Raw genomic sequence first — 11,918 nt, forward strand, 5'->3', positions numbered from 1 at the left:
GGGTCAGTCCACAGTTGGCCAGCTCCAAGGCAGACACATCATAGCAGGAGGTGTGGCAGAGGAAAAGCTGCTCAACTCATATCCATCAAAAGCATAAAGGGAAATAGTAAGCATCCAGGGACAGGTATAATCCTCATGATCATGCAACTGCTCCAGTGACCCACCTCCTGCCCCCACACCCCACCTTCCTGAGGTTACCACCCACTAAATCCATTCAGATTATTAATTTGTCAGTAGATTTAATACTAATAAATTTAGAGCCCTGATTTAATTATTTCACCTCTGAACATTTCTGCGTTGCCAAAACAGAATCTTTTCTGAGGGACATTCATTTCCAAACCATTATAGCTAGTGACACTTTGTTACGGCTGCTTTTTGGTTTTTAGAAAACATGTATTAGTTTGAGTTTGATACATAGAAGGGAAGACTGACAAGAGCCATTATGGCTGTTTTTTAATCTAACACTATCCCTTAGTAAAAACTTCTAGTCTCTAGCCAATGTCAACAGTGATAATAGTCTTATTATAGTCAATGCCTTGTTGAACTTAATACTGATACCGAGTTCCTCTTGGGGACTTTTGAATATTCATTGACTCAGTTCAGTCTTTCCAGTTGTCATGGGTCAGCATGACAACTTCTGTGGGTTCTTGGCTTCTGTGATGAAAAGAATTTTAACATGTGCCGGTCAGAGATAAAGGCAGAGGTATTAATTCAAGTAAAGTAAAGATACACATTTAGGGGAAATTCAGGACATCCTGAAGCATGAGAGAGGCTTTAGAGAGAGGCCAAGAGTTGCCAAATGCTTCCCGGTGTCCATGAGCTGCCCTCAAATGGCCCCAAATGACCTCAAATAACCCCAAACTCCTCAGAGCTATACTTTTTTATAGGGCTCCCTAGAGAGGGAGGTAGGGGCACATGGGATGGTGGGATCATTCTTGAAAGCTTCCTGGTTAACAAAAAGTGGGCATTCCATTTAGTTAAGAATCCCAGAGAACCTAGACATGAAGCCAGGGCACAGTGCTTTTTCAACACAAGATGGGACTTTTATTTTGGGATCTTTCTGGAGGCAGACAAAAGGTGAAACTCTCTCAGGTTTTATCACCTCAGGAATTTCCTGAGCCAGCCCATTACGATTTAAAAGTATAGGCCTGGCTTTTTCAAGCTCTGTTAAATGAAACCGAAGATTTCAGATTTTAAAGTCATATTTTCCTTTCTTTCCCAATATGTCTCCTTTCTACCTAAAATTTTGTTTCTTCTATTCTTTGTTTCTTCACTACAATCAATGGCCTCTGATTAGCTATGAAGTAAGATCAACAGTGGTGCAATAAGCCTGGCAAAGAAGAAACAAACATGCCATGCTCACTGGCACATGAAAACACACTGGACAAAAAACAGACTGGAAGGGGCAGACTGCTTCTTAACCTGCCTACTTTGACTGTACTTCTTCAGGCAGTGTCATTCAAGCATAATGACACAGTCTCAGGAGAAGCTATAAAAGGGGCGAAGACAATGATTCATATATTTTGCCTTCAACACATTGTGGTGTCCACATTTTGTAGCCCAGTTATAAAGACTGACAAAGGTTAAACATATATGGTCTTTCTCTAGAACACTCTTAAAATTTCAAGCTTCTACTGCAATATCAATTGCAGATCAGTATCTAACTCAGGATATCCTCTAGGGTCCTACTATTTGAAAATAAGCCTTCTCTCAATCTGATCCATAACTTTAATAATTTTTCTTTAGATACAAAATCGTTAAGTTCTCAGTTCAACTCCTTTCACCCAAGTTTTTGCCCACATTGATGATAAAAAATCTAAGAAGGTGTTGCCTAGCCAATAGATTACTGGGGGGAATGTGAACAGACAAAATAATAGGTGTGCACTACAAGGGCTGTCAGAGCAATGCAGTACTAGGTTTTGGTTTCCTGCCTCCCTCATATTATATAGTTCAGATATAGAATATCCCCTGAAAGGATGTGAGGGCGATCTGGCAGTGACATCTGTCACCCCATTGATCGCCAGGATTGATTCGGCTGATCTGGCTGGGTAGGTGGGTGTCCTCTTCTTCCCTCACCGCTCCATGTGCATCCCTCCCAAAGCTGCATGCTCGGTCGAAGAGGACGACCTTCCCCAAATAGAGGAGAACCGGTCTTCGGTCAAGGGTATAGGAGTAGCTGCACTCCCCTGCTAGAACCTCCAAACAAGTATTACCTGGCCTGAGACATGTACTGAACCCCTGAAATGTCCAGAACTGTGAACAAATAAATCATCCTTCCTCTAAGTTGTGTGGTCAGATATTTTTGTTTACAGCAGTGAGAGTATTGCCTAAAACACCTCACGTCAAATTTCAAAAATAATATATTAGAGTTCTTTTTCAGCACTGAAAATCATGAAGGTTTACTATCTCTCACAATGCATAAATGACACAAATTTTCGACCATATAATATTAATTTGATCTCTATGAAGCTGGAACTAGAGTGACTAAGTTCAGCATGGAGCAAACACTCCATGCTGGTATTATTGACCCTGATAAAAATGCTGAACCTCAAAGCTCAAAGCTCAGGTGAGTTTTCTGATTGGAAATACTATATACATTATTGCTGAGGGGAATTAAGTACTATCAAGGCAATGCTACCGGAAGAAAATTGCCAGAAGTTTGTGCCTGGTCTCACTCCTGGATTCTATGCTCCATTCAACATGGATAACTTTAATTACATATTTTTACTATAATAAACAATAACTGTGAGTATAATGCCTTCCTGAATTCTGTGAATTTTAATAAATCACTGAACTTGAGGGAAGTCTTGGGACTATCTTATCATAAATAATGTTATGGTTTGAACTGTTATGGTTTTGGGGGAACTGTCCCCAGGGGCCTCTGTTAGGTGCCCAGAGATTGTTCCTATAACCAAGGGTCCTTGTTCTGGACTTAGGATCGATATACACTAGTCTGAACTCTTGCTGAAGATTTAAATGAGTTTATTATTACAAAGATAGAAATACAGGTTGCAACTTTTATGGCACCATTAGAAAGAGGGGAAGATAGAGCTTAAAATAAAGCACTATGCCACAAAGTGACATAGTCAGATGACTCAGAACGAAGTTACTGGAGTTCAAAATATAAAACAGCTTTTTATAGATACAAAGTCCCCCATCTTACTCCACCACATAATTCTATGACCTAGGTGTAAGTCCACCCCTTAACTTCCTGCCTAACTGCAGGTTTCTTGTTCAGAATGATTTACACGTGGTATCTGCTCCCCTTTCACCAAGGTCAATAATCTTCCCTCATACTCTTGAGGAACCCTTAGCTCCTTGCTAGATATCATTTATTATGCAATCCTGTTTTTAGAATGTGAAAATCTTAGGTCCCAACTCCTCTATCCACTTGCTAATTACTTTTAGTGAGGGTGCTTTGCATTATAACAGCTACCTGAGTCCTGGCAGTAACCAAACCCTAACTGCCCTTCTCTTTCACAGATCTGACATTCATAAACCAATTTCTGACAAATATATTAATAAACAAAACTTCTTTTTCAAATCTTTTTAGGCCATTTCCTAATACTAGTACAGTTAACAGAAAATTAAACAAAGATACCATGGTTTCCCTGAAGAATCAGATGGCCCTTGAGAAACCCTGCTAAACAGTGCTCACCACAGCTCCAAAACCATACCTTGTAACTCCTTTCATTCATTTTCAAATGTAAGATTATTTTCCTGAACACATCTTAGAGAAAATACAGTTTTATGCTCTTAGTGACTGATGCTTCAATCCCCAGTACCACATGCAAAAAAAAAAATGTTTTTATTCTGTTATCCAAATTTCTCATATATAATTATTCATAGTAATCTCTCACCATTTATATTTCTAAAGGATTATGCTACTATTGGAAAATTGCTCTGCTATTGATTTCCAATAAAAATATAAAAGGCAGTCAGAGTGTGGGTGCTGCACAGGCATTCAGACAGGGAGAGGCGGCAGATTTGCCTGTTACTTCTCAGCACTATCCCTCCCCTCTGCCCTTTGTCCTCATGTTTACCCATAGTAAAGCCTTTAGCCTTAAAAATACCTAAAGGTAACTACAGGCTAAATCCTGTAGCCCTACAAATATATAAAAATAACCAAAAGCCTTTAGATTACAATGGAGCTGGGCCTGGTTGTGCAGGCTTGTAATCCCAGTACTTGGGAGGCTGAGATAGGAGTATCACAGGTTCATGGCCAGCCTAAGCAACATAGTCAGGTTCTCAGCAACTTAATGAGACCCTGTTTCAAGATTTTAAAAAATTAAAAATAGGTCTGGGAGATAGCTCAGAGGTAGAATGCCCCTGGGTTTCATTCCTAGTTCTGCAAAACAAACAACAACAACAGAAAAAGATTACAGTAGTTTTACCTAGCAATAGCAAAAGCCTTATGCCTTACTCTTAGAGATTACACACAGCTACACTGGCTGTAATTTGTACCTGTTTTTCACATATTCTTTGTGAACTGGCCTTGGTCTAAAAAAAAAAATAAACTCCCTCTTTTGCTTCAAATCACTGAGAGTTGATGGGTAACCAATACAACAGAAGTAAAAGCAAGGTAGATTATTAATCTCTTCACTTAGTAAGTGCACTGCCTGGAGACAAGGAGGCACAACCTATCTAAGAAATGTTACTAGCCTGTTTTTTTTGTAATGCTGATAAGAACGTACCATAAGAAAACAGTATTTAAGGGCTGGGGTCAGAGGCAGGGGCAGAGTTCTATTTTGGAGCTCTCCACCATGTCATTAGACATGCTGTTTTCCTTCTCTTTCCTTTATATTTTCTTCTGACTTTTTAATTAATATTTGTTTAAACTGCAACCGAGCTGTCTATCAGTTTTAATTTCTTGACTCAACGTATGTGTCTGCCATTACAACCATAATAAGGAAGGCTTATTTAGAGTCTACAAATGTTGACTACCTGACTTTTCCCTAACTCAAGTGCCCTCCCAATGGCAATTAATGCAGACTTTTGGGCTGAGGTGCAGCCAGGACTTTGTCTAAAGTTACAAAAGCATACCCAGCTTGCCACTTCCCCTGCTGATTTATAGAACTGATCCCATCTACAAGTATCTTTAAGTCTGGGTCCTGTTAAAGGTGGTCTTTTAAGTCTTGCCTTCCTGAGTAGGCTTGTGTCAGCACTTCCTCACAATCATGGACTGATGGCTCATCGTGATGTGGCAGCAGAGTGGCTGGATTTAAGTTGTGCACTGTCTCCAGCTCTACACAGGAATTTTTACAAAGCCTCCCCTGATATTTTGTGAGCAGAGCATTGGTTAGCCAATTGTATCCTCTAGAGTTTATGAGTGAGATTACAGAATTGGGAAATTTCACTTGCAGCTTTTGTCCCATGATTAACTTATTAGCCTCTTGAATGAGAAGAGCATTTGCTGCAAGGGACCATAGGCATGGTGTCTACCCAGTAGCAATGTGATCTGGTTGCTTTGAGAGATAAGCAATCAGCCAATGCTAAGATGAAATCTGCTGGACCAGAACTTCAACTATTTTCTGTCTTTGGGAGATGAACAAGGTGAAAGGCTCTTCTATGTCTGGGAGCCCAAAGGTAAGACTAGTCATCAGTTGCCTTTTGAGTTGCTGACCCTTTTTTCCCCAAAAAGGGGTCTTTATTTCCCCCCTTTGTAAATTTGTAAAGGGATTTTGCTGTAACAACAAAGTTTGAAATGCAGATCCAACAGAACCCTACTGCTCCCAGAAATTCCTGGAAGTGCTACCGCGTCTCTTGCAGATCTTGAGAAAGCTCAATCAGGGGATCCGCAACGGCATAGATCCCCCATGAAGAATGTCTAGCATTCCTTTCTTCATAAAATTATTTTAGGATTATTTGGATTCATATGTATAATTGGAATTTTATGTATAAACATTGTAACTAAAACTGATGGGCAGCGGCTTGTGAAAGACTCAGGCAGCAAAGATTTTTTCCCAAGGGTAAAGATATTGGGCCAAATATTAATTTCAAACTGACCTTAGTTAGAGCCACTGTATAAGATTAAGTTTGAGTCAGCCTTGTGAAGTAAGACAAAGCATACTATGATTATTTAAATGTCTGGCACCCTTGCCCTAAACTTTATAAAAATAATAACTTTTTCCCGTCCTTGGCAATCCTGCTTGCATGACTATGCTCTTGCTTTTCTGCCAACAAAGAAAGTATAAAAACTGTAAAAAATCCTGAATAAAATGGAGGATGATTGCTTTCGTGTGGCATCTTCTCTCATCGGCCTCGGTTTCCCCTCATCAACACACGAACCCTGACTCTGCTAGGGCTGGACCCTGGCATGGAAGGATCTTCACTTGGCAGATATGGAGATGGTTTGGAACGCCTCTTTTTGCCCTAACCCCAGTAGTCTTTTACATCTCTAGATGGTGAACTCCAGTTATTTTACCTTTTTTGACATTTTTTTTCCTTAGAGACTTTATAACCACAGGGCTCTAAAAGAGTGAGCAGTTGGTCTATTCTTTTGAAACAACCTTCAAGAAACTTGCATCCTTTGGAGGAAGGAAGTGTATGCCAAGGTGTAAGAAAAGGAATTGAGGTCCTAGGCTAGAGCTTCTCTGAAAATTGTTGGGGATCTTTTAAATCCTTGCAGCAATTGGATTTAACTGAATAGGTTTTGGTTCCAGTTTCTAGGTCCTTCCATTCAAAGGCAAACATTTCTTTTATAGGAGCTAGATGGATACCAAAGTAGACATCTTTCAGGTCCAGATATGTGAACCTGTTCACAGTGACCAGGAGCAAATTTAGAAATGTGAATGAGGCAGAGTGTGACTATATTTTTGAAGACAACTCTTGTCCGAAAGCCTAGAGACAAAATAGGATAACAAAGCTTTCTTTGCAGGACCCCCTCTAAGGTAAACAAAGTAGGGCCTCTCCCAGAAGCTAAAAATGCAAGATAAGGCATCTAAATTCAGCAAGATGGCACCACTCAGTCCCAACCACATGGAGCTCAAGATGGTACCACCCAGTCCTTGCCACATGAAGACTAATACAGGAAATCTGGCTCAGGAAGTTGAAATAAAACCTGACCCAAGCCCCATATTGGTACTGATCAATCAAAACATGTTGCTCTGGGGCTAGATAATCTGTATGATGATACCATTTGGGGCTCATATCTGGAGCTTTGCTCATTGAATCTTTACAAGTAAATAAATATCTCCTACTCCAGCCTCAACCTCTTGTTCTCCGTGGACCAAGCCTCCTGCTACATATATGGGTTAGTCACTGTAGAATGTGGGGTAACCATGACTTGGCTGATGGCCCACAAGACCTGCACTGGCTAGTAGTCCTGGTTTCCTGGCTTTTTGACCAGTAAGAAAGGGATGTTCCATTGAGAATGTCATGGTGTGATAGTATCATGTTGTTGGAGTCTCTCTGGAACTGGATTCCTTCCAGGGCCAGTCGGGGAGTTAGGTATTACCATAACTGCACTGGTCATAAATCAGAGAAAAGTTCAATAATTGTCAGTGCCTGGAATCTGGCCACTCCAGGTAGATTATGCTTGGCCCATATGGTGAGCCACCGGGCTGCTCCCTTCAGTCTGATGAATTCTCCCCCTCCATTTGGCCCCTGAAACAGTCTTCATGTTTCTTCTTAAAGAATTTGCAGGAAGTAAATCAGTGGAGAGGTTGTCACTGACAACTTCATTTTACCCTCATCTGATAAAATAATGGTAGCTCAGAGTTTGCTGAGGAGGCCCCAACCCAGCAGTGGAACAGGACAGTCTGGCATATACAAAAATTGGTGAATGACTTCTTCCTCTAGGATGCATTAACCAGGGATGAAAAACATTTTATGGTAGGCTATTTTGTTGAACCAATTATGTCAAGATGGAGGCTCTTGGACCAGCAACTCCAGCAACTACTGAATATTCTGCTCCAGTTTTGATGAGGAATTGAAGACTGTGCCCCATTCACTGTCATTCAGACCATGGGCTCTTACAGGCCAGGTTCCCTCAGTCATTGAACAAACCAGCCTGGCTTACCCCCAGAAGAGGAGCTGAAGAGGGGCCCTTGACCTTTATTAGAGCATTCATTTACCAGTGCCAAATTTCCTTGCAGAGTGCACATTGGTCACAGTGGAGAGGATCCCTTTTTTACTTGGGTGGCCCTGGGTTCTAGGAATGAGGGGACCCTGGCCAGTTGGTCTTTGTTCTGGCTTGTCACAGAGCACTGCACTCTATACTGACACGATGAGGTCATCTTTCTGCCACATTTTCCAATCTGCTTCCTATTTTTCTTGATGTTGTAGTTGACAAAGACCTTGTTTGCTACCTCAGGGAGTTGGGAAGCATTCATTCCTGTGACTCCCTCTAGCTTCTGTAGTTTGTGGCAGATGTCACTAGCACTCTGGCTGATGAAGGCATTGTTAACCATTGATAAACAATGGGGGATGCTTTGGGATCAAATAGAGTAAAAATGCAATAAGTCTCACAGAGCCCATTGTAAAGGGGACTAAGGCTTTAATTAATAAGGTCCTCTCCTTGGCCATGTTAGTGGCCTTGGAGTTCCCTTTCAAAGTCCCTGGAGGAGAGCTTCTCAGTACACTTCTAGTTCATGCCATCTCTCTGCAATCATATGTGTCCAAGTGGGTTTGTTGCCAGCAGACATACGTAAGCATAGGTTTGAGGGTTTAGGGCTTTTGCTGAGGCATTTTTCTCAGCCTAATTGGGCTGCTTCTTGGAAAATGCCATGCCTTTCTTCAATTTTGAGAGGAGTCAGGAGAAGCTGATGACAGTCAGGCCAAGTAGGGTTGTATGTTTGGAAAATGGAGTAGAGGAAGTCAGCCAGGGCTTGCAGCTTCTCAGTAAAATAGGAAGTATGAGGTTTCCAGTTGAGAAGATTTGTGGTAGTAAAAGGTTGGTCCACAAATGTCAGTTTTGTAACTATCCATGTCTATTTACAGAGGGAGCTTTCTGAAATTGCTTCAGATGAACCTTGCCAACAGATGGCAGTAGAGCTTCATGCATGGGGCTTTTATGGAGTTGATCAAGAGACCTCAGGTTCCAGGAAGGGCCAGTCAGTGGGGACACTGGCAGCGATGTTGGCAGTGGTCAAAGGGAAGATTTGCCCATTGTCCAATCAGACATTATTGTGGCCTGGACCAGAATGGCAGAGTTGAGGTACCACTTGCTGGACTAGATGGCTGGTCAGGTAGGCCAAGAGATGGTGATGGATGAGAAGGTGTTGGTGCTGCCAGCAGCTGCCATAGTGTCTGTGGGACACATAACTGCAGCATCTCTGGTTAATCTCAAAATGAATGGCAGTTGGGCTTCACGTGGTTGCTGCCTTCAGTTTCCTGATGACTAGAGTCCTGCCTACTATTGATGATTAAGACTGAGAGATAAGACCTTGCAGCCACTGGGGTTAGGGGTTCTGAACTAATTAGAGACAAATGTTGAAACTGACGTTTTCCTTTCCCTGGTTCTTGTCTATGAAATATGAAAAATGACACTTCCAGACAACAGAAAAGTGAGTGGAGAGTTTATCGTAAAGAAAACAGGGAAGGGAAAAAGTGGCAGAAAACCCTTGAAAGCAATGGGGAGTTTGGCAGCTGCCTTCTGGACACTACCTGGTGGTATCCCAAGTCATACTCTATCAATTGCAAATTGCTTTCTCCCAAAGTCCACACGATCTGCCAGAAGAGAGGTGCAGGTCACCCCTAGGGATTCAGGTTTGCCCTTGGTGTCCAGTGGATACCTTCTACATGAGAATTGCTGGGGCCAAGTGCCATCAATTATAAACTGTTCTCTCTCAAAGCCAATGCAGACTGTGAGAGAAAGAAAAGCTCCCAAGAGGAAGGGTTCCCAAGTGGGAAAAACTGATCAGAGTGGCCGGTGTAGGGTTTATATACTTCTGAGTCTCCTTTTCCAGTTGGGGTCTCACAGGCAGTTTTCTGGATGTGTGCAGTATCCTTCTTTGAGCCTCCTTCTCTCAGTTGGGTTCCAGATGCTGTTTCCTGGACCCTCCAGGGAATTTTCTGGAATTGCTTATCAGCAGGAACAACTGGAGTTTTGTGAAGCTCTGTTTACTCTCAGAAAGAATTTAATTTCATTATCACTTGACATTTGGGAAGTATGGTCTCTTTAGGAGTTTTGGTAGTTACATAGCATCTGTTGCCTCTCAGGAAATGAAGTTTTTCCACTGTGACCCTCTGGTTCTATCTGCTTACTTCTTTCTACTTCCTCAGTATAAAGAGACTGGTATGGATGTCTCCAACTACCTGTTACTTGATCTCAAATGTGTCCAGTGTGAGATGAGGTTGCTTAATCACATCAGTGGTTTACAACCTTGACTGAAGACTAGGACCACTTGGTGTGATTTGCATTTTAGAAGACATTTTTAAAAACACAAATATATTTTAACTTACAAAGAAGCCAGTAATAGTTAACGTTATGGTTACATAGAAGTTAACATGTATATTAACTTAACCTTTACTATTTAAATGAAATTTAAAATTCATGGCTAAGTAAGATAACTATAATTACCAGTCTATGTAAGGTAACAGTATTGACAAAAATCAAAGACTAGCTCTAGACCTTTTATAAATTTAGAAAACAGTGATAACAATCAGAAATAAACTTATTATCTGATGGGTAATTATATTTTTACAATAACAAAATATTTATTTAGTTAAAGCAAATAGATGTAAACTAAGTCTTAAATTATTGGGGTTTTCAACAGTATTAAATATATGGATGGTAGAAGCTTTAATAATTTTATTAACTATTTTATATGATTAAAGTTTAGATACAATGCACTTTGCATAATGAGATGCCTTGCTAATTTGCCTTAAATGTATGTAAAACCCACATATTTAATTTTATAAGCCTTTATAAAATATTTATATAAACCTCAGATATGCAGCATATTTAGCCTTCAGACGTATACACATCTATAGTCACAGATCCATAGAGGTACAAATATAGCAACTTAAATAATAAGTTTCTTTTTCTTTTTTGGTGGTATTGGGGATGGAACCCTTCTACCTCCAGGCTACACTCCCAGACCGATTTTATATTTTTATTTGGAAATAGGGTCTCCTAAGCCAGCAAGGCTGACTTCGAACCTGCGCAATCCTCCTGTCTCTGCCTCCCAACCTTGGGAATTACAAGCATGTGCCACCACATCTGGCTTTAATGGGTTTTAAAATACAGCCAGATGTGGTGGTGCACACTTGTAATCCCAGCATTCAGAAGGCTAAGACTGGAGAACACGGTTTGCAAACAGTCTCAGCTACTCAGTGAGGCCCTCTGCAACTTAGTGACATCCTGTTTCAAAATATAGAATAAAAGCCGGGTGCGGTGGTGCATGCTTGTAATCCCTGCGCTTGGGAGGAGGAGACAGGAGGATCGGGCAGGTTTGAAGCCAGCCGCGCTGGCTTAAGAGACCCTGTTTCCAAAAATAAAAAATAGGTCTGGGAGTGTGGCCCAGAGGTAGAAGGGCTTCCAGGAACCCCAGTACCACACACACACACACACACACACACACACACACACACACACACACACCATATATATATATATATATGGCTGGGGATGTAGCTCGTAGGTAGAATGCCCCTGGGTTCCATCCCCAGTACTGCACAGAATATAGAATAAAAAAATAGGACAGGGGATGTAGCTAGGAGGTCAAATACCTCTGGGTTTCACCCCCAGACCTGCAATAAATAAATAAATATGAATAAATAAATAAAATTAAAAAATACAGACACTTGAACTCTGATTCTGATCAGGTATGCTCTAAGAATGACAGTAAATATAAGAAAATATTTTGATGTAACTGATATACTCAAAGTCCAGGACCCCCAGGGTGACAGAGACCACCACCACACAATATTGTAACAACAAAAAGGGGTTTATTGAGAAACTAGCTCAAGCTAGG

Source organism: Muscardinus avellanarius (assembly GCF_963383645.1).
Source record: "Muscardinus avellanarius genome assembly, chromosome: 9".
NCBI classification, from domain to species: domain Eukaryota; kingdom Metazoa; phylum Chordata; class Mammalia; order Rodentia; family Gliridae; genus Muscardinus; species Muscardinus avellanarius.